At 45.5% G+C, this 24,133-nt stretch overlaps 1 long non-coding RNA gene across 2 annotated transcripts; it reads right to left on the reverse strand.

Annotated features, from left to right (window-relative positions):
- Nucleotides 1-187: 187 nt before the first annotated feature.
- LOC140208214 (uncharacterized) lies at nt 188-23,493 on the reverse strand. 2 transcript variants are annotated; one of them, XR_011888690.1, is made up of 3 exons: nt 23,053-23,492; nt 22,210-22,463; nt 188-353 (listed from the first exon to the last, which is right to left on the reverse strand). It is a non-coding gene; the product is annotated as an uncharacterized lncRNA (long non-coding RNA). The 2 variants fall into 2 exon arrangements; XR_011888691.1 differs by lacking the exon at nt 188-353 and adding an exon at nt 15,582-15,735 and having other exon boundaries at nt 23,053-23,493.
- Nucleotides 23,494-24,133: the final 640 nt, after the last annotated feature.

Here is a 24,133-nt window from a genome sequence, read left to right on the forward strand (position 1 = left end):
GTGACTTTAGAGAGGTGGGTTTCTGAAAACACATTACCAGACCTGGAGTGATTGCAACCGGGTCAGGCAGAGGCATCACTGGTATCTCTGGGCACATTCAGCCCATTCCACTTATTTCGTTCCTTCCTTTGTACATGCATGTAATGTCTAAAGGACCAGTGTTTGAATAAATGACACTCACAAAACTTGCTCCTGAGCGAATCAATGGAAACCCTGAGTAAGAAGGGTTCTCTCCAGCTGGTGCTCTCAGTCCTCGGGCTGGTTCACTTGCTGTTCCCTCACCTTCAGTCGTGGTTCACTTCCAGTTGTGGGGTTTTCTTCCAGTAAATCTCTCACCGCAGGTCTAAGTTTAACTAGAGAGATAATGAAGCACATTAACAATACAAAGGAAAACCAAATATTTCCGCTCAATGTTCCGAAAACAAATCTGACTGAAATTTAAACGCTGAAGACAAATAAAAGGATCTCAGTGAACAAGTCTGTAATTGTCCCTCACACGTCACAAATTCTGATACGGGATACGAAGGACTCATCATTCAGTCATGGAAAGACATAAGCTATCGGAGCAGAATGAAGTGATTCGATCCATCGAGTCTGCTCCATCATTCAATCATGTCTTTTTTTCTCTCGTGCTAGATACTCGGTACATCAGATTGGATGTGTGTAAAGAGAAACTGTGGAAGACCCAGTATCAGAACTGGGACTGTCCAAGATGCTGCCCGATCTTCTGAATGCTTAATTGAGCAATTTGGCCCAGATCTCATCCTTGCTCATACCTATAATGGGGGAGGTACTACACCCAGTGTTCTGAAAAGGTAGTAAAAGTGATTATCGGGGCATTAAAAGTGATCGTCCGAGAAACGAAAATGAAATGTTCTTGAATTTATAGTAAATAGACCTTCTAGTTATTCGCTGCTCAACATTAGTTCTGTATTGTTAAACACTTGAGCCTCATTGCCTCAGAGTACGCTCCCTCGGACAAGGCGAAATTATTATTAATTTGCTTGCATTATTCATCACTACTTCCTGGATACCAGAGAGGCTCCCGGTGAAACAGTTCTGTCCACTCTATTGACTCTTAACATATCGTCTGTAACTGGAAGAACGATAATGTACCATATTCAATCGTGTTCAATATGCATAGAATGTAACGTGGTTCCATCTCCAATGTTCCCACTAATTACTATTTTGGCAGCTGCGTGAATCAACCATTGCTCTGAGCTGGAAAGTTTCACACGGCCTGAAAAAAGCGCGACATCGTAGATATTTTTTTTTGGTTTTGTAATGTGCATCGATGAATATTTAGAATGAAGACTGACAAGAAAAAATTATTCCTTTGATTTTAATTATTAATTAAAGGATATGATAAAAATGCATTACAACAGACACAAACCTTCAGGTTTCATAAATGTTTATCTGGCAGAGTTTAATCCCATCTGCGCTGCAACAAAGGCTCCGTTTGCAGGAGCATTTTGGTTACGCAGACGCGTAGTTCAGAGGAACACTGACGGGTCTCTCTCTCCAGGTTACCCCCACCTTATAACAGTGTTTTGTCCACTACCTTGCCAGCGACAACCTGCTGTTGCAAACATGCAAATCGTCAATAGTTAGGCCCAGATCTCATCTCATTCGAGATGGGTGAGGGTTTGTCTAAATGGGAAATGCACTAAATGGCCTCTTTGTTAGGTACAACTGTATACCAGCTCATTAATGCGAATCTGTTAATCACGTGGCAGCAACTCAAAGCATAAACACATGTAGGTATGTTCAACAGGTTCAGTTGTTATTCAGGCCAAACATCAGAATAGGAAATAAATGTGATGTAAGTGACGTTGACCGTGGAATGATCGCTGGTGCCAGACCGGGTGGAATGAGTGTTACGGAAACTGATCAACTACTTGGATTTTCACGTATAAATCTCCTGAGTTACAGAGAATGGTCCGGAAACAAACCAAAGAAAAATCCAGTGAGCAGCAGTTCTAAAGGCCTCGTTAATCAGAGAGCTCAGTGAGATTGGACAGACTGATTAAATCCAACGGGACGGCGGCAGGAACTCAAATAACCATGCGGTCCAACAGCGGCGTGCAAGAGAGCGACACTGAACGCAGAACATTGGATTTGGACGGGGTACAATTGCAGTAAACCCCGAACATGCACTCAGTGCCACATCATTAGGTACGGGGGGTACATAAAAACGTGCCCACTGAGTGTGGACTTCCATACTTTTATCAACTGCCGGTGAGATTTATTACAGGAAGTTTTAACCTAAATGTCACTGCCAGATTTATAAATGTTCTGCTAAAAAATACACAAACAGAATAAAACACACATATTCGTTAATCCACGCAGTCCTTAGGACAATGTGGAACTGATAGAAACATTAGCAATACCAGCGCGACCAGATTGCGTAATAAAGCACCATAACATTTCCCCCTATAGCCTCTGTCCTTACCTGGTGCTGGACTCCTGAGTCTGTTTACAAAGAATCCGAACATCTGAATGTTATTGTCCCTAACAGTAAGTGAACACACCCTGAGCAATGTTCTGTTGATAACTCGCTCATTAACCTGAGCTTCAGTCTATTCAGCACGTAACGCGACACCTTGTTCCTCAACGCTTGTGTTAAACCACATAAAAGCTTATTTTCCATGAACAAGTCACTCTTACAAGTGGTCTGAACCAGAATTAATACCACAGTGCAAGCGGTGCAGTAATTTCCTCTCTCTGGAATATTTGATCTGCTCTAGAGATGAATTACAACCCGCATCCTGGTTCAGTTCCGTTGGTGTCGTCGCTTTAATTTATTGTTCACCTTGGGACCAGTTTATTGTCAGGTTATAAACCCTGGAGACAGCTCGGGGCAAAGATCGCTGTGGGTTTATTGCACAGAGACAGCAGAAGGAAGGGCGCTGTGAGCTCTGATGAAATATTATGTATTTGGAATAATGTTCTCTTTTGAACGGGAGCCATTCTCTTTCTCTGGATTTTACTGTGCCCCCTCTGCCTGGAGCTGAGTTCAAGGTCACCCTGTTTATAAAGAGCCATTTTTAACAGTTGCCCGCAGTTGGCCCATTACAATAATGGACCAACTGGAGAGCAACTGTGCGGAGATAACCATCTCCCAGAGATAACAACCGGTCAAAGTCGACAGCGAGATAAGGACACCCTTCTCCTTCAGTTTATTGCTCACTGACTGGAAACAGGTCACCATGTCACAGCAGCAATCAGATGAAATTATGACCATTTCCCGCTGGCGAATTTGCCTGGCAACCCATTTACTTCACACATATATCAACCGGAATCACATTTATTTTGCAAATACTTGTACCGTTCTTCGTCAGAGAACCCAGGCAAAAAAGAGAATTCCGAAGACACACTTGTTCCACCTCAGAAAAATAACCTCATCTCTCTTCACCTGTTTCAGCTCTCTCCTCAGTAGCAAACATGTTCTCCACATTCCTGTCCAGACTCAGAGTGATGTTCAATGTCCCCAGCAAGGGCTCAATTCAAAGGATCTAACCACGAGCGGATAAAACCTCCTCACCTCCTAAATAACAGCGAATGCAATCAACTCCCCGTCTACATCGAATACCAGCGAATACAGCGTAGTGGTCAGTATTGAAGCGGACGGTAGCGAAGTGGTCAGTATTGAAGCGGACGGTAGCGTGGTATCAGTATTGAAGCGGACGGTAGCGTGGTGGTCAGTATTGATGAGGACGGTAGTGTAGCGGTCAGTATTGAAGCGGACGGTAGTGTAGCGGTCAGTATTGAAGCGGACGGTAGCGTAGTGGTCAGTATTGAAGCGGACGGTAGCGCAGTGGTCAGTATTGAAGCGGACGGTAGCGTGGTGGTCAGTATTGAAGCGGACGGTAGCGTAGTGGTCAGCAGTGAAGCGGACGGTAGCGCAGTAGTCAGTATTGAAGTGGACGGGCAACATCAGCAGAATCCCCCGGACATGCTCTCAGTGGACACATTATTAGCTACAGGAGGTACATGGTAAAATGCCCACTGAGTGGAGAATTTGCTATTTTTATCTACGGTCAGTGAGAATTACCACAATATTTGTTAATATAAATATCATTTCCAGATCTACCTCGTCTTCGCTAAAAAAAAATACGCGTACAGAATAATAAAGCAGACAGATCCGTAAAGCCTTGCAAGTTCAACGATAACATTGATATGGTAGAAATATTAGAAATGCTGCCTTTACAAGTGGGCTTATTAAAACACCATAACACTGCCGAATACAGTCCATGTTCCTACCTGACGCAGAACTCCTGGGTCTGGTTTCAGCGAATCCAAGTATCTGAATTTTCTGGACACTAACAGTAAGTGAACACACCCTGAGCAATGTTCAGTTGATAACTCGCTCATAAACCTGAACTTCCCCCCAATTCAGCAGGTAACGCCACACCTTACTCCATAACGCTTGAGTTAATCCACACAAAGACTCACCTTGCTTGAGTAAGTCTTTCTAACTTGTGGTCCGACCCAGAATTAATACTACCGTGTGCAAAATTTTACCACCTCCAGAGAGGAATCACTACTCGCATCCCGGTTCCGTTCTGTTGGTGCCGTCGCTTTGAGTTATTGTTCACCTCGGGACCAGTTTATTGTCAGGTTATAAACTCCAGCAACAGCTCAGGGCAAAGATCGCTGTTGGTTTATTGCACAAAGTCAGCAGAAGGAAAGGAGCCGCGAAGTCTGATGAATTATTCTGCATTTGGTGTTTGTTGTTTCCCTTTTGAACACTGAATATTCTCTTTCTCCAGATTTAACTGTGCCCCAGGCATCAGGAACTGACTTCGAAGTCAGTCTGTTTGTAAAGAGCCATTTTGAACAGATGTTGGCAGTTAGATCATTCCAGTAATGGGCCGATTGTGGAGCAACTGTACCGAGATAACCCCCCCCCCCCAGAGATAACAACCAGTCAAAGTCGACAGCAAGATGACGTCAGATCCCGGTGTGGGGGGTGGGGAGACTTGCGTTTTAAAATAACTAAATGGACGTTTAATTTGATTTCCGAAGGAAAACAAAATCAATCATGCGATTCGCCTGGCTGCGCCGTGTTACTGGTGGAATGGGAAGCGGGCTGTTTGTTTCCAGTTGTGTCACAAATTCTCAATTTTTTTGGGGAGGACCTTCTAGGCTGAAACTGTTTCCTATAGTTTTAATCGGTGCAGTGTCTCGTTGTTCAGTATCTTGAAAAAACAGCTGATATACTAATGTAAACCAGAATTGCCATCGGAGTCTACACACTGTGTATTAGACAACAGAACACCTCTCATTCCTGCAGTCTTTAAATCCTTGTAAACTGACCACTCTGACAATGTGGACCATAGGGAGCCCTTTCTCTAAAACCCAGGGGATCATTCAGACAGCTGATCGCTGAGAGGAATTATGCTGTTGATTGTTAAAATTTTCCCAGAGTCGGATGAATAGAATTGATGTGGAGGTCGGGAGTGTCACAGAGAACAGGCCGGACAGCCGAGCCCTCTCCGTTGTCCTTCCAGCTTCCGACCAGTGGCGGCGATGTGGGGACCTGCGGCCACGGGGGACTCTGCGGGGATCCCTTCTTAATTCCCCAGGAATATTCTGACAGTGTGGATATGATTTCAATATCCATGGATGTATCAATATCCAGCAAATTGTTCCTTTCAACTAACCCCGCTCACTTCCCCATACGCGAGCTCTCGCTGATCTTTCGTAGCCATGGCAACGCATAAATTGCGTTAAGAACTCAGCAGTCCTGGCAGCACCCGTAGAGGGAAATAAACAGTTGACATGTCGGGCCGAAACACTTCACCAGGACTGGAAAGGAAGCAGGAAGGGCCAGAAGATTGATTGATTGATTCGGGACGTGCGGATTGTAGCGCTGTGAGACTCGGTCAGTGTCTCAGCAGCTGCCTTTCCACGCTCATTCCTCACACAGGGTGTGGCCTTTCTGCTGAAATTTATTCCAATTTATCCCACAATTCACTCTCATTAGGGACTGAGCAAAGTCGTTTTACGCTTTCTCCTGCAGGGAAACCGATAAAACCTATACCCTGCTATAGAAGACACCATTTACATCTGATGCTGTAACCAAGCAGCGTTCAGTACGGTCTCGGGTAACCACAGTCTGACCTCCTGGATGGGCGACAATGAACCTGGATCAGTGTGCTTAACCTGCACGGATGAGGCATCAATTGACATTTTCCGACACCAGTAGAGCTAAATAATTTACACGTCACCTGACGACAGTTGTCCGGCTGATTTCCCAAATAAAATATTTAAAAAAAAAAAAAGTTTTCTTAAAGGGTCTCAGTGTGAGCCCGGGAGCGCGAGGGTAACGAGCTCTGCGAGAACGTGCGTGTCGGGCAGTGGGCTGGGCGGGGCCGTGAGTTTGAACACGAGATCCCCAGGGTGTCTGCGCCGGGATTAACAGCGAACGGGGAGCGTGTCTCTCGGTCCGATACCGTGATGTTCAGCTCACCTAGTTAGTCAAAATTTCGACCCCCGAACGCAGCTAGGGCACATAAATTACGCACAAAGCTGGACATAGATAATTAATGTCTGATTTTAGTTCAAATACAAAAAAAATCATGTTTCCCTTCGCATGCAGTCATTATACCAATTTACGTTAATTGAATTGTTAGAGCTTTTCGAGTCAACATAGCAACACGCATAACTGGACCACACGGGCCCCTCGAAACTGCTGCAGCAGATCATGAAATCATGGCTGATCAGATCTAAAATTTCATTACGTATTCCCCCATGTCCATCCCAGTAACACTTCAAACCCGTTGTTTATCAAGAATCTCGGCCTTAAACAGTCTTTGCTTCCACTGGCCATTGACAGGAGGATTTCAAATTGCTCACAATCGACACAGGAACAATAGATGTATTGGACTGAAATAAGAAACTCTGAAAACGGAACAGGTGTTTGCTGTACAGCTCCCGCACCTTTGCTTTGAAACAGAAGGCCATTGTTCTAGAGCTGATCTTAATCTTTACCTAACCTGGGGAAAATGTAAATCATGCAAGCAGGCAACAGTTGGAACACAAAAGGCACCACAGCCAGAAGTGGCTTAAAAAAGACAAATATCCCCTTGATTGCAGATCCAAAGCACAGACAACTGGTTGTTTCGAAATAAATATCAGAAGCTGAATTATTCTCAACATAATTCCCCAGAATATTCTGACAGTGTTGATGCTGTATATCTTTTCTTACAAATAACCCCATCCACCGCCCCACGCGGATCTCTCGTAACCATGGTAACAGACACAACACCGGAGGAACTCAGCAGGTCAGGCAGCTCTATGGATGGGTGTAAATAGTCGACGTTGCGGACCGAGTCCCTTCATCAGGACTGGAATGGAAAGGGGAAGAGGGCAGATGGTTGACTGATTTGGAAGGTGCGGCTTGTTGTTCTGTGAGACTCGGTGCTCAGGGTCTGTGTGCAGGCAGCTGCCTGTCCCGGCACATTCCTCAGAACAGGGAGCGGCCGTTCCGCTGAAATCAGATCCAAACCGGTTCGACAAAATACCGTCATTCAAGAGTGAAGAAAGTTTAACCCTTCCTGCTACAGAGAAGAGCGACAGAACCAATGACGCGATATAAAGTACATAAGCTGGGCTCTCGAAGGTCGACTTTACTCTTTTCCATAGATGCTGCCTGGCCTGCAGAGTTCCTCCAGCATTTTGTGTGCATTGCTCGGATTTCCAGCATTTGCTGATTTTCTCTTGTTTCTGAGAGATCGGTGACGGGTGACGGGTCACTGCCCCGTAGGATGCGTCATATGTCACTACCGGGGTGAAAGATGCCTTCTGCTCGCACTTAGTAGAAACCACCCTGGAGAGTATTTCTGATTGACGGCAACGACGTCGTTTCTCTTAATCCATTTGGACAGTAATTGACTCGTTAACATCAACATGTCAGTGCTCCCTTCTCCCACTAAATTCACTCCCGATCCCGACCAAAGCCGAGCCTCGCTGTACACACTAAATGGTTGCGCAGAATCATAGTCAACACTTACCTCTGATGTTGTAACCGGACGGCATTCACTGTGGTCCCGGGAAATCACAGTCTGACTACCCGGGTGACCGACAACGTTCCTGCAAAGGTGTTCTCACCCTGTAAGGAGAGTTGAGTCTGAGCTGCTGCTCCCGAGGCCACTCGGCTGTGATGTGTCCGTCGCTCATTACAGATGGACAGGGCCGGGTGAACCGGGGTAGAGCGGGACTGCCGCAGTCCGGGTCACACTAACTCTCACCGGCTCAGGACGGGTCTGACAGCGGGAGTGGGATCAATGTAGCAACCATAAAGAGGGAAACAAACCGACTGCGTTAACCTTTCTGTCTGGAGTTCCGTGCAGATCTCTCCTTTTTCTTTCATACAACCACTGGGGCGGGGTTTCTCTGTTTAACTCAGCGAGTCCCAGGCTGCGAATTTGATCCAGCCCGGGTTCTGGGAGGGTCTGATCTCCGCCCCGTGTGTAAACAGGACTGTCCGGCGTAGCTATAGTTTCAGCAAAACGTCCCTCACCTGTTCAGGCACAGGGGATCGCATTTCTGCTGAAATTAAACCAAACACGTTCGACTATATATTTCCACCAATTTGAAAGAAAACTGGGAGAGATTATTGCATTTCCGTCCGGACAACTATTGTCCCAAGAAACCTCCTCGCCCACGGTTAACAGCGGGTTTCGTTTCACAAGCAGAGGTTGTTGATCCACACCCCGCCGGAAATACTTGTAGAATTTGTTTCTCTTTAAAGGCATTTATTCCAAACAGCCAGAAGTTTTACCGAGGGAGGGAGTGACGCACTCACTGAAAACTCACATATGTTGAAATGGCCGACAGGAAGGGAATGATGCTCTGATGGAAAATGAGCACGGGGGGAGGGGGGAGTTGTGTGCTGATTCAAAAGGAAGCCTGACTCCCCTCTGTCTCCTGACCTAACCCTCACTCTCCCCATACCTCTACCCATCTACCCTATCTATACTCTCATGATTTTGCAGACCTCCATCAAATCTTCTGCGTTCCAAGCAATAAAGTCGTGACCTATTCAATCTTCCCTTATAACTCAGGCCCACCAATCACGGCAACAACATCTTTGTAAATTTTCGTTGTACTATGTCAACCTTAGTTACATCTTTCCTATAGGTAGGTGACGTAAACTGCACTCAATACTCCAAATTAGGCCTCATAACCATCTTAAATCATCCAATCTCCTGTACGGAATACTTTAATTTATGAAGACCAGTGTGCCAAATATTCCTTTACTACCTTATCCAGGTGTGAAGTCACTTTCAATGAATTGTGGACCTGCATTCCCGGTAGCCTTTGTTCTACGGCACTCCTCAGTTCCCTACCGTACACTGTGTAAGAGCTTCTCTGGTTGATCCTACCGGTGCAACAGCTCGCAGGCCTGCGTTCAATTCCATCTGCCATTATCAGCCCATTTCCCACCTGATGCAGATCCCGCTGCAAACTCTGATAGTCTTCCTCGCTTCAAATACACCCCAAACCATGGCGTCATCCGCAAACTTGCTGATCCGTTTCATCTGATTATCATCGAGATCATTGATATAGAATCATGACAACAACCGATATCAGCACTGATCCCTGCGGAATTCCACCAGTCACAGGTTTCCAGTCAGAGAGGCTACTATCTGCTACCACCATTTGCCTTCCGCCTCTATGCCAATGTCTTCTCCCATTTACTACCTCACCTTGAATGCCAAGAGAATTAACTTTATTGGCCAACATCCTACGCGGGACCTTGTCAAATGCCTAGCTAAAGTCCATGTGAACAATATCTATTGCCCTGCCTTCATCAGCTTTCCTGGTAACATTCCTTGAACCTCGATAAGATTTTCTAGAACATACAAAGTCATGTTGGATATCCCTAATCAACCCTGTTTATTTAAATACTCGTTTATCTGGCCCTTCCAATATCTTCACAAGACTGATATCAGGTGCACTGGCCTATAATTTCCTGGATTAATTCTGGAGCCTTTTTTAAACAGCAGATCAAAATTAGCTATCCTCCAATCCTCTGGTACCTCCCCTGTCTTTGAGAATAATATGAACATATCGGCTACGTCCTTGCAATTTCCGCACTTGCCTCCATCGGGGTCCGAGGGATCAACCTGTCAGTCGCTGGGGATTGATACATTCTAATTTGCCCAATATGCCAAACATCCATGGCCTTACTTCTCCTTTGCCTCATTTCTATAGATTATTTTCCCGAGTGAACACAGAAGCAAAAATCCACTTAAGAACTCCTATACTTTCTTAGTTTCCATGCGTACATGATCATTCTGATAATCCAGACGATCAATTGTGCCTCTTGCAATCATTTTGCTTTTAAGTTATCTGTATAATACCTCGCCTTGTCAGCAAGGACAACCTTGTGCCATCCTATAGCCTTCCTGGTTTCTTTCCTCAATGTTATCTTGATTTTCCTCGACTCCATAAGTGCCTCATTTTTTCCTCCCTGCCTACACCTGTTATGCGCCTTTTTTAAAAATCTATACCAGGGCCTCAATATCTCTTGAAAAACTGGTATATTTACCTTTTATTTGTACAAACACATAAATACCTTGAAGTCCACAAATTGTATCTTTCAGGGTCTCCCACTTACCAAGTACGCATTTGCCAGAATATAGCCAATTCACACTAGTCAGATCCTTTCTGATACCATCAAAATTGGTCTTTCTCCAATTTAGAATCTCAACCCACGGATCAGAGCTATCATTGTCCACACTGCCTTTGAATCTGATGACATTGTGATCACCGATGCAAAGAGTTTCCCAACACAGACTTCTGTTACGTGTCCTGTCCCAGTCCCTAATGGGAGATCAAGTATCACAATTGTGTTTTTGGGACTTCAATGTGCTGATTGACGAAACTTTCCTGAAGACATTTGTCAAATACATGAGTACATCTACTCAATATACAGCATGAGAGTTCTCGTCCGTATATGGAAGGTTAAAATGAAAATATAACGAATTATGTTTCTTCCAATATTCTCTGACGTCTACTAATTTGTTCCACTAAATCCCGCAGACTCTTAGGTGGTCTGTAAGACAGACCCATTAACACGGTCAACAATTTTTATTTTTCCGATCTACCCATAAAACCTCACGAGATGAGTTCTCTCATCTGTCTTTATTGCACACTGCCGTGACATTTTCCTTGCGTACTGAAACTACCCGCTACCCTTTAACCCCTCCGACTCTGTCCTGTCTAAAACAACAGAACCACAGATGCTGGAAAATCAAGCAACACACACAAAATGTTGATGGAACTCATCAGACCAGGCAGCATCAATAGGAAGAAATACAGTCGACGTTTCGGGCTGAGACCCTTCGTCAGGACTAACCAGAACCACAGGATATCGAGCTGCCAGTTCAATAATGGTGACAATATCATAATTCCATGTGTTGATCCATAATCTAAGCTCATCTGCCTTTCCTTCAATACTTGTTGCATTGAAATACACGCAGCTCAGAACATTAATCACAACATGGTTAACCTTCGATTCCTGACTTTGTTTGAGGTCTTAACAACATCTGTTTGAGAAACTTGGATAGGTACATGGATGGGAGGGTATGGACGGCCCGTCAATGGGTCTCGACGGATTAACAGTTCGACACGGAGACCTGGAAATGTGCACAGAAAACTCCCGGTGTAGGAAGGGAGAATAGGAATCATTCGCAGTAAAGCAGCCAGTTGCGAAAAAAAAAATCACCATATGGGGTTGGAGACCCGGAAACGTGCGTGGTAAACAGCCCCGCTGTGGAATACCACGACCGGGAACCACAATCTCACGGTAGATTTGTTCAGTGACTTCTGATCAGCTATGATGAGCATCCTTACCACTGTGGATGAATAAATATTTAATCCAATACTTCTGGCCTCCCTCACTCGTCCTCGCCTCCTCACCACCGCTCTTCACCCTGCTCTCTTCTCCATGCCTCTGCCTCACCCTCCACACTCGCCCCTTCTACTCACCACCCAACAACCTCGCCGTCCTTTCTCATCATCCCCCCTAGTGCTCACCCTCCTACCCCTCCGCACCCCACACCTTCACTCCTTCTGCCCCAATCCCATCTCTCTCGCTGCTCTGTCGTTGACGTCATTCTCACTCGCCCGTCTTTCCTCGCCGCCCAACTCGGTCACAAATCCTCCTCAATGTACAGCCCACCACCCCTCCCTACTCACTGCTGATATCACTCACCCCTCCCTCCTTGCCAGCCTAGTCACACCCCTCCTTACTTGCTGCCCCTCTCGCTCACCCATTCCTCCTTTGATTTCTCACTCACTCACCCTCCCTTGGACACCACTTATTCCACCTTTCCCTCCTAGTCTCCTAACCCTATCTCCTACTCCCTGTCACTCCCTCACTCTCCCCACCATTTACTCCTTCCGCACTCTAACTTCTCTCTCTCTCTGCTTCTTTCCTTCATCCTCTCTCCTATTCCACTCCCCTCTCTCTACGCCTCCCATTACCTTCTCACCATCCATCCATCCCTCTCACTCCCTTTCTCTCAGTCACTCTCCCCACGCTTTACCCCCTCTTTGTTCCTCCCTCTCTCTGGCCCTTCTCTTCCTCTCTGTCCCTCTCTCCAATCTCTGTCCCCCTTTTTCCTCCTTCTAGACCTCTCTGACCCTGCTTCCCTTCTCCCAACCTCACTCCCCCTCATTCTCTGTCTCACACTTCTTTCCCCCCTACGTCTCACTCTCTCACTCCCCTCTCTCCGTCCCTCCCACTCCCTCCCCTCTCTCTTGCCCTCTACCTTCACTGCCCATCTCTCACTCCCCCTCTCTCTCCACTCACTCTCTACAGCCCCCACACAAATTTATCTTCCCTCTGTTCACCTTAGACACACTCATCCTACCCTTTCCCTTACCCTCACAGTCTCCCCCTTGCACTCACCCTTACATCAACAGCATTTAAATGTTCAGTGGGAACTGTGACTGCAAATGCTGCAGGTTCCATACACATGGCAATGTCCCTTAATTTAAAGAATGTCTCAGTTCGGAATGGCACGGACTGGTTTATTGCTCCCTTTCTCTGTGCTTTCTTTTCCTCTCCGAACCTCTGCCCCTCTCTGTCCCTTTCTCCCCTCTTTCTAGACCTCTCACCCTGCTTTCCTTCTCCCCACCGCACTCCTCGTCTTTGCACCTCTCCCCTTCTTTCCCTCCTCACGTCTCACTCTGTTACCCCACCTCTCTTTTGCCCTCTCCCTTCATTCCCCATCTCTCACTCCCACTCGCTCTACTTAGAAAACATAGAAAACATAGAAAATAGGTGCAGGAGTAGGCCATTCGGCCCTTCGAGCCTGCACCGCCATTTATTATGATCACGGCTGATCACCCAACTCAGAACCCTGCACCAGCCTTCCCTCCATACCCTCTGATCCCCCTAGCCACAAGGGCCATATCTAACTCCCTCTTAAATATAGCCAATGAACTGGCCTTAACTGTTTCCTGTGGCAGAGAATTCCACAGATTCACCACTGTCTGTGTGAAGAAGTTTTTCCTAATCTCAGTCTTAAAAAGCTTCCCCTTTATCCTCAAACTGTGACCCCTCGTTCTGGACTTCCCCAACATCGGGAACAATCTTCCTGCATCTAGCTTGTCCAATCCCTTTAGGATTTTATACGTTTCAATCAGATCCCCCCTCAATCTTCTAAATTCCAACGAGTACAAGCCTAGTTCATCCAGTCTTTCTTCATATGAAAGTCCTGCCATCCCAGGAATCAATCTGGTGAACCTTCTTTGTACTCCCTCTATGGCAAGGATGTCTTTCCTCAGATTAGGGGACCAAAACTGCACACAATACTCCAGGTGTGGTCTCACCAAGGCCTTGTACAACTGCAGTAGTACCTCCCTGCTCCTGTACTTGAATTCTCTTGCTATGAATGCCAGCATACCATTCGCCTTTTTCACCGCCTGCTGTACCTGCATGCCCACTTTCAATGACTGGTGTATAATGACAACCAGGTCTCGTTGCACCTCCTCTTTTCCTAATCGGCCACCATTCAGATAATAATCTGTTTTCCTATTTTTGCCACCAAAGTGGATAACTTCACATTTATCCACATTAAATTGCATCTGCCATGAATTTGCCCACTCACCCAACCTATCCAAGTCAGCCTGCATCCTCTTAGCATCCTCCTCACAGCTAACACTGCCGCCCAGCTTGGTGTCATCCACAAACTTGGAGATGCTGCATTTAATTCCCTCATCCAAGTCATTAATATATATTGTAAACAACTGGGGTCCCAGCACTGAGCCTTGCGGTACCCCACTAGTCACCGCCTGCCATTCTGAAAAGGTCCCGTTTATTCCCACTCTTTGCTTCCCGTCTGCTAACCAATTCTCTATACATATCAATACCTTACCCCCAATACCGTGTGCTTTAAGTTTGCACACTAATCTCTTGTGTGGGACCTTGTCAAAAGCCTTTTGAAAATCCAAATATACCACATCCACTTGTTCTCCCCTATCCACTCTACTAGTTACATCCTCAAAAAATTCTATGAGATTCGTCAGACATGATTTTCCTTTCACAAATCCATGCTGACTTTGTCCGATGATTTCACTGCTTTCCAAATGTGCTGTTATCACATCTTTGATAACTGACTCCAGCAGTTTCCCCACCACCGACGTTAGGCTAACTGGTCTATAATTCCCCGGTTTCTCTCTCCCTCCTTTTTTTAAAAAGCGGGGTTACATTAGCCACCCTCCAATCCTCAGGAACTAGTACAGAATCTAAAGAGTTTTGAAAAGTTATCGCTAATGCATCCACTATTTCTTGGGCTACTTCCTTAAGTACCCTGGGATGCAGACCATCTGGCCCTGGGGATTTATCTGCCTTTAATGCCTTCAATTTACCTAACACCACTTCCCTACTAACATGTATTTCGCTCAGTTCCTCCATCTCACTGGACCCTCTGTCCCCTACTATTTCTGGAAGATTATTTATGTCCTCCTTAGTGAAGACAGAACCAAAGTAATTATTCAATTGGTCTGCCATGTCCTTGCTCCCCAGAATCAATTCACCTGTTTCTGTCTGTAGGGGACCTACATTTGTCTTTACCAGTCTTTTCCTTTTTACATATCTATAAAAGCTTTTACAGTCAGTTTTTATGTTCCCTGCCAGTTTTCTCTCATAATCTTTTTTCCCCTTCCTAATTAAGCCCTTTGTCCTCCTCTGCTGAACTCTGAATTTCTCCCACTCCTCAGGTGAGCCACTTTTTATGGCTAATTTGTATGCTTCTTCTTTGGAATTGATACTATTCCTAATTTCTCTTCTCAGCCACGGGTGCACTACCTTCCTTGATCTATTCTTTCCCCACATAATTTCAGCTTCCCCCTCTCCAGTTTCCAACTTCCACACACTCACCCTGCCCTTCCTCTTCTTGTAAAATTTGTAAAATTTTGTAAACTCACAGAAAACAGGGCAGCAAATTTAACTGGTAATGCTGCAGGTTCGAGACCCTAGTTCATGTTCTTTATTTCACAATAAAGGCTCTATCATTCTACACTTCAGCAGAAATGGTTACATACAATATTAAAGTGACTTTGTTCACACTCTATTGAGAGTGATTGGTCGAACCGGTTCCATTTGATTTCAGCAGTTGTGAAGAAAGTGTGTCTGGCAGTTTGCAATGACGTCAAAATGCTGTTGGACTATTCTTGGGGAATTATTCAACTTTTGCCATTTATCAAAAGTTCCTGTTAAAAGAATGGACGGGGATGAAAAGAGAGGAGAACATTAGATGGCCAGGGAGGTGATAAATTTGGTCAGGAAGGAAAATGAAACGTACGTAAAGCTTTAGTTGTTAGGATCAAACAAAACAGACGAGGAGTATAAAGACACCAGAACATAACTGAAAAAGGGAATTACGAAAGAGAAGAGAGGGACATGAAAAATTCTTGGTAAGTTCGATTAAGGTGAATCCTAAGGAATTCTATACATTCATCAAGATCAGGAGGATAACTAGGGAGAGAACCCTAATGCATTCTCTTCCGTAACCAGCTCTAATCACATCAGGCAGGCACCAACCGCATCATTCACAAAGCTACATGTTATATTATATCAAAGAACACCTCACAAATAACTTCTTTGGAAAGGATCTCCAGTTTAGCAGGTGACCTGAGGCATCGTTCTGTCGATTTTAAAACACAGAGCAAAGCAACTTTATCTCACAAAATGGAGGATGTAAAACAGTTCCAAAAAATGGCAGCCTCCATCTCCAAGCACGTGGCAGGAGCAAAGACAATTCACCTGTCTGCTTCCACTGTCCTTGACCCATTCGAGTTCGACATTTTCTTCCAGATTTTAAAACCGCCATGGCCAGCGAACTGACAAGAATGAGTTGAATTGTTCAACTTCCAGGTTAAATGGTTAAAATAATACCGTCCAATCATCACCGTCATTCTGCATTTATTAAAAAATTACAGCACAGCAACGTGTGCCAAAATCTCTTCAGACCCAGAGTCAACTGTTGAGATATTAGTCAAATTAACTTTATACAGACAGGCTGTAATAGGGACAGCAGTAGACAGTCCAGATACACATAACTCATGACCTGGCCAAACGGCTCTCGCCCCGGATAACCACGCTCTTGCGATACTGAATCCGATCACTGTTGCCCCATTCTACGCCCCATCCTGGGACACTGATGGCATTACTAATGTCTCAGACCGAGCCCCACCCGGTTCTCTGATTGCCATTACTGGTGTCCCATTCTACATCCCAACCTGGGACACTGATGACATTACTAGTGTACCTTACTGAGACTAATCCTGGGGCACGAATGACATCGTGGGAAAATGTTTGTGTTTCCATCGATTTTGGGAGAGAGAGGATGTGGTGGGTGCAGTCGTCGCATGGAGTTAAAAGGGATTTCAGCCATCCCAGAACAACAGGAGTTGTGTTCTATGACTGTTTCGGAGATGCGGTCATTTTTGCTGCAGTTGGAAGATTGCACATCCCTTAAAAGGGTAACAATCATACCAGTGCCCAAGAAGAGCAGCATGAGCTGCATTAAGGACTATTATCCATAGTACTCACACTACTCTGAGAGGTTTGCGATGGCTACAATTAGCTCATCCCTTAGCAAGGACCTCAGCCCACTGTCATTTGATTGTATCCACAATAGGCAACAATGCGATTTCATCGGCTCATCATGCCGCTTTGGATTACTTTGACAATACGAATACTTATATCAGAATGCTGTTTCTCGACCAGAGGTCAGCCTGTAATGCAGTATTCCTAGAGATCTGATCAAAAGGCTCAAACCGCTGGGCCTTTCTACCTCCCTCTGCAACTGGATCCTCGACTTCCTCACCGGGCAACCACAATGTGTGCCGATCTCCACCTCGCTGTCAATCGATACAGAGGGAGCTGTGTACAGGCCACCTAACGGTAGTAGTGAGGTTGGGGATGGCATCAAACAGGAAATTAGAAATGCGTGCAATAAAGGAGCAGCTGTTATAATGGGTGACTTCAGTCTACAGATAGATTGGGTGAACCACATTGGTAAGGGTACTGAGGAAGAGGATTTCTTGGAATGTATGCGGGATAGTTTTCTGAACCAACATGTCGAGGAACCAGCTAGAGAGCAGGCCATTCTGGACTGGATATTGGGCAATGAGGAAGGGTTAGTTAGCAATCTTGTCGTGCGATGCCCTTTGGGTAAGAGTGACCATAATATGGTGGAATTCTTCATTGAGATGGAGAGTGGCATAGTTAATTCAGAAACAAAGGTTCTGAACTTAAAGAAGGGTAACTTTGAAGGTTTGAGACGTTAATTAGCTAAGACAGACTGGCAAATGATACTTAAAGGGTTGACGGTGGATATGCAATGGCAAACATTTAAAGATCGCATGGATGAACTGCAACAATTGTTCAGCCCAGTCTAGAAAAAGAATAAATCAAGGAAGGTAGTGCACCCGTGGCTGACAAGGGAAATTAAGGTTAGTATCAATTCCAAAGAAGAAACATACAAATTAGCCAGAAAAAGCGGCACACCTGAGGACTGGGAGAAAATCAGAGTCCAGCAGAGGAGGACAAAGGGCTTAATTAGGAAAGGGAAAAAAAGATTATGAGAGAAAGCTGGCAGGGAACATAAAAACTGACTGTAAAAGCTTTTATAGATATGTGAAACGAAAAAGATTGGTTTTAAGACAAATGTAGGTCCCTTACAGTCAGAAACAGGTGAATTGATCATGGGGAATAAAGACATGGCAGACAAATTAAGTTTAGCACACGTGGGAGTGGGGTGGGACTGCACCCGGTCATGATATGAGGCGTTCTGATCCCACTCAGGAGCGCAAGGCACACAGAGAGGGATTGAATGTTCGCGGTGCTGACTGCCCGGCAGGAGTAGCGGCTTGGGAAAGCAACGTGACAGGAGGAGCGGGGCTAAGGTGTTACTGGGAGAGAGATACAGTGAATACAGATGGACGAACAGAAGGTTAGAAAAATCCTTGAGCCAAGTCACACATTTCCCATTCTTCCAGGTCACGGGATTAATCATCTAATCCCGCACTAGTCTAGTATTAAAGCCCATGTCGCGATTGTCGGAAAAGTCGGACCACAGCATCACCACAAATCCTACTTACAAATGTACTGTGTTTCCAATGTTACCTAATGTCATGACCGGGCTACAGATAACCGGAGGCCCATTGACTCAGCCCCATTTAGCGGAGCCTGATCCCGCGTCCAACAGCATGGAGCCACTCACAATGTTTCTTATGAATCCGTATTTGTTGCACAAAAGGAGCGAACCCAAAATAACCTTTTCCCGCATAGGTTTATAGCATACACTCTAAAACAACATTGTGACAAATTGCGACAGCCTTGGCAATTGGCTTGCCTGTCAATATGCAGCTGCAAAACTTCAAAAGCTACTTACCTTCACCCAACCGACAGATCTTATTTTGGGGGCTATGACAACTACAAAATGCTGGAGGAAATCATAGGTCAGGCAGCATCTAGGGAGAGGAATAGACAGACAACGTTTCGGGTCGAGGAATTTCTCTCCATAGATGTTGCCAGGCCTGGGGACTTCCTCCAGCATTTCAATAGACAATAGACAATAGACAATAGGTGCAGGAGTAGGCTATTCGGCCTTTCGAGCCAGCACCGCTATTCACTCTGATTATGGCTGATCATCCACAAGCAGTACCCTGTTCCTGCTTTCTCGCCATATCCATTGACTCCGCTATCTTTAAGACCTCTATCTAACACTTTCTTGAAAGAATCCAGAGAATTGGCTTCCACTGCCTTCTGAGGCAGAGCATTCGACACATCCACAACCCTCTGTGTAAAGAAGTGCTTCCTCAGCTCCGTTCTAAATGGTCTACCGCTTATTTTTAAACTGTGGCCTCTGGTTCTGGACTCCCCCAACATCGGGAACATGTGTCCTGCCTCTAGCGTGTCCAATCCCTTAATAATCTTATATGTTTCAATCAGATCCCCTCTCATCCTTCTAAATTCCAGTGTATACAAGTCCAGTCCCTCCAATCTTTTAACATATGACATTCCCGCCGTCCCTGGAATTAACCCAGCGAATCTACGCCGCACTGCCTCCATAGCAAGAATGTCCTTCCTCAAATTTGGAGACTAAAACTGCATATTATACTCCAGGTGGGGTCTCACCAGGGCCCTGTACAACTGCAGAAGGACCTCTTTGCTGCTATACTCAACTCCCCTTGTTATGAAGGCCAATATGCCATTAGCTTTCTTCACTGCCTGCTGTACCTGTATGCTTACTTTTCGGGTGCGAATCTCTTTTTTTCCGCATCCGCAGAATCTCTGGTGTTTACTCTCCCCGCAGCCTCCTTTTCCCTGCTATTAAGTATTTAAAATCACACTTATTCTGCATTACTACTACCTCTATATCTCGATTAAAGAACATTCGGAATCCTTAGTTAACACCTACGCCGAGTTTTCCCCTTTGAGCTGCTGCCCTTTCACAGCACCATGTAATAACGAGCATCTAGACCCGGTCATCTTACAGTCACATCTCCTAGCGCTACTAGGCCGGCCTCAGATGTGATGCTTTCGGAGTAGTAAAGAAAACAATATTATGGGTTTCTTAGGGATGCCAGAAGGGCTTAGACAATGGATATCACTTACCTGAATTTTCAGAAGGCGTTTGATAAGGTGCCACACCTGAGGCAGGTTAACAAGATAACATCTGATGGCGTTACAGACATGATACTGGCATGGAGACTGGAATGCCTGACAGGCAAGAGACAACATGAGGGAATAAAAGGGGCCTTTTCTGGTTGGCTGCCGGTGATTAGTGGTGGTTCTCAGGGGTCAGTATTGGGACAGCTACTTTTCACATTGTTTGTCAATGATTTAAATAATAGAATTGATGGCTTTGTGGCAAAGTTCGTGGATGATACGAATATAGCTGGAGGGGGTATGTGGGGCTGAGGAAGCAATGCGATTGCAACAGGATTTAGGCAAATTGGAAGAATGGGCAAAAAATTGGCAGATGGATTAATTGTTGGGAAATGTATGGTAATGCTTTTTGGTAAAAAGAGCAATAGTGCAGACTATTATCTAAATGGGGAGAAGTTTCAAACATCGGAGATGCAGAGGGACTTAGAAGTCCTCGTGCAAGACTCCCAGAAGGTTAACTTACGGGTTGCGTCTTTGGGAAAAGGCAAATGTAATGTTGGCATTTATTTGAAGTGGAATAGAGTATAAAAGCAAAGAGATTATGCTGAACCTTTATAAGACACTGGTTAGGCCGCGCTCGGAGTATAGCTAAGAGTTTTGGACTCCATTTTTCAGAATGGATGTGTTGTCATTGGAAAGTCCAGAGGAAGTTCACGAGCAAGATTCCGGGAATGAAGGGGTTAACATATGAGAAGCGTATGGCAGCTTTGAGCCTGTACTCAGTGGAATTTAGAAGAATGTGTGTAGATCTGATTTAAACCTACTGAATGTTGAAAGGACTAGACAAGATGGACGTAGAGGGGATGTTATCGATGGTGACGGTATCCTGAACTGGAGGGCAGAGCCTCAAAATTGAGGGGCGACCATTTAGAACAGAGGTAAGGAAGATTGTTTGTTTATCCAGAGAGGAATGAATCTGTGGAATACTCTGCCACGGAAGCCAAGCCCAGGCGTATATTTAAGGTGGAAGTTGATAGTTTCCTGATCGGTCAGGGCATTAAAGGATATGGCGAGAGGGCAGGTGTATGGGATTGAGTGGGATCCGGGATTAACCATGATAGAACGGTGGAGCAGACTCGATGGGCTGAATGGCCTAATGCTGCTCCTCTGTCTTATGGTCTGAGGTTCAGGGACTTGGAAATTCTGGATGTGGTGATAAATTGGCTTCGCCATCGGCTGTGCGGGAGAAACCAGCAAATACTGAAAGATGGTTTAACCCTCTGACTGGTGACCAGTGGGTGCTGGGATATCCCAGGGATCGGCGCTGGGTCCATTGTTGTTTATCACCTATGTCAGCGGCCTGGATGATGTAATTTTAGATTAGATTCTTTTTAGATTTTCCTGTTCTCCTCCCTTCCAAACATTACGGCAATGTTTGGCTTTGGTTCAGCGACAGGTAATTTACATGTGTTATGCTCCGTTCGCATTAAATTGATTTACGGTAACTGTCGTCAGAGCTTCTCTTGTGAACATGCCAAGCAGAATTGACTATCCAGCCCATCGAGCTTTCTGTCCCACACCGTGCAATCATGGTTTTCGCTTTGCAATACCACGTGCTGCTTTCTGAAACTGTTTCCCCATCCCCACCCCCACCCCCAGTTGTTTGCAATGTATCGAAGCCTTAAGCAAAATCAAGGTCTTTGCTGCTACATGACGTTGAGGAGATCAGCTCGAAACACCCACAATAAACACAGTCAGAAAGAGGAAAGAACATGCATTCATCTGAAATGACAAGTTTGGATACAGAACCCGTGTTGGCTAAACAGCTTTTCGCACACTGGCTTTGAAATCGTAACCCCTGGTTCGAGAACTGCTTTTATCTCTGACATAAATTGTGGAAGCTCTCACACGTGCAGACGGAAAACTACAGGATCACCAACACCACCACCGCCCGAGGAGGGTTACAATAGAAATGGTGACTTCTTGATCACTGATCCAAAACACAGATAACGTGCTGATTGGAAATAAAGATCCGAAATAAATATCAGAAGCTGAATTAGTCTCACCTCAATTCACCAAGAATGTTCTGTCTCCGTGTCGATATATTTTCGAGTGGTTTTCTGCTAACTTCATTCCAACCAGTCCAGCGACAGATATTTATTATCTATGGGGCAGGGCCCGGTGTCGCTGTTCTGTGAGACTCACAGCGCGATTTTCTGTGTGCAAGCGGCTGCCTGTCCACAGGGCGGATTCCAAACAAACCAGTTCAACTCCACTGCAGCTGTGCACATAGCAGGCTTAATGTTGTATTTAATTATTTCTGTTACAGAAAAATAACAATAAACACCCGTTGGTATAGAAAAGAAAGTTCCCCAGTGTCTGCAGTCTGAATGATTACTTGTTACGATTGCGACCAGACCTTGTAAGATTCCAGCATTAAATTTTACCACAAACTGCCATCATTTGTAGTTTCCATATCATACTTTGCGGTTTAATTGAATAAATTGCTCTGTGGCATTCTCCACCGTCACGTCCCGAACAGTAAAACAGTAAAATCTCACGGTCGCCCTGTTATTCTGGGTAGTTAGTTTTAACTGTGTGTGCGTGTATCTGTGTCTCTGTGTGAGAGAGAGAGAGAAATCGGCGAAGGGACCCGGCCCTGCCCCGCGGTACATTTTGGATATTATTATCGTGAACAAGCTTCAACTGTACTACCTCAGTAGAAACCGCCCTAAAAAATGTGTATGACTGAAGGTAACAATGTCGTTTCTTTTAATGCATTTGGTCAATAATTACTTCGTTGAACGTGTCAGAGCTGCCTTCGCCCCTTGTATTCCCTCCCGATCCCGACAAAAGACCAGCCCCGCTGTAAACGCACACTGATTTGCAGAATCAGAGACAACATTTACCTCTGATGTTGATACCGGACGGTGTTCAGTGCGGTCCCGGATGACAAATGTGCCGACCGTGCACCGATAATTCAGTCTGTGCTGCCGCTCCCGACCCTATTCGGTTATAGAGTGTCAGTCGCTGATTACAGAGAGACAGGTCCGGATGAGCCGGGGTTAATGAGGCAGTCGGCGGTTCTGGTCCCACACCTCCTCACCGGCCTGGTACAGGTCGGTCAGCGGGGTAGAGGGGACTAGCACGAACGCAGAAAACACAGGCAGAATTACAGAAGCTGTGTGAACCTTCCCCCGCGTTCGCAGGTAGTTTCTGTCTGGATTTCCGGGTCGATCTCAGTTTTCCTCCTTATTCCGGTGACGCAACCAGCGGGGCGGAGCTTCTCCGTTTTATTCAGCCAATCCCAGGCTGTAAATTTGATCCAGCCGGGTTGAGGCTCCACCCCGCGTGTGAACGGGGTTCTCCGGCGCAGGACGAGTTTCAACACAAACACTCCACGCCCGTCACAGCTATTTCGGGGAACCGTTCTTTAAGGCGTTTCAGAGCGAGGAGGATTAATGAAGAAGGAGTGGTGTTACCAGTCAGAGAAAATGTCACGGCAGCGCTCCGTCAGGAGAAATTGTAGAACCCGACTAGTGAGGAGTTCTGTGTGGAAATGAGAAATAAGTAAGCTATGGCCACGTTAAAGAGGCTATATTAAAGACAACCCAACAGTCCTGGGGATTTAGAGGAATTGTAAGATCCCATGCTGTTGCAAGAACCTTGTAGTTGTTATAGTAGGTGATTTTAATTTTCCACATAATGGCTAGCAATCCCATATCGTACATGAACTAGTTGGGATAGAGATTGTCAAACGTTTTCTTCATCGGTAAGCAGAACGAGTGAGCGTGAAATACTGAATCTGCAATTAAGCAATGGGGCAGGGCAGGGGACAAAAGTTTGCGTATGGGGACACTTTTCATCCACTGACCACGATGCCAGAATGTACACGTAAACATGTAAAATGTTAGGTCTGACCTGTGGGTTGAGATTCTGAATTGGAGAAGGCACCATTTTGATGTTATCAGAAAGGATCTGGCAAGTGTG

This window comes from Mobula birostris, chromosome 13 (assembly GCF_030028105.1).
Source record: "Mobula birostris isolate sMobBir1 chromosome 13, sMobBir1.hap1, whole genome shotgun sequence".
Lineage (NCBI taxonomy): Eukaryota > Metazoa > Chordata > Chondrichthyes > Myliobatiformes > Myliobatidae > Mobula > Mobula birostris.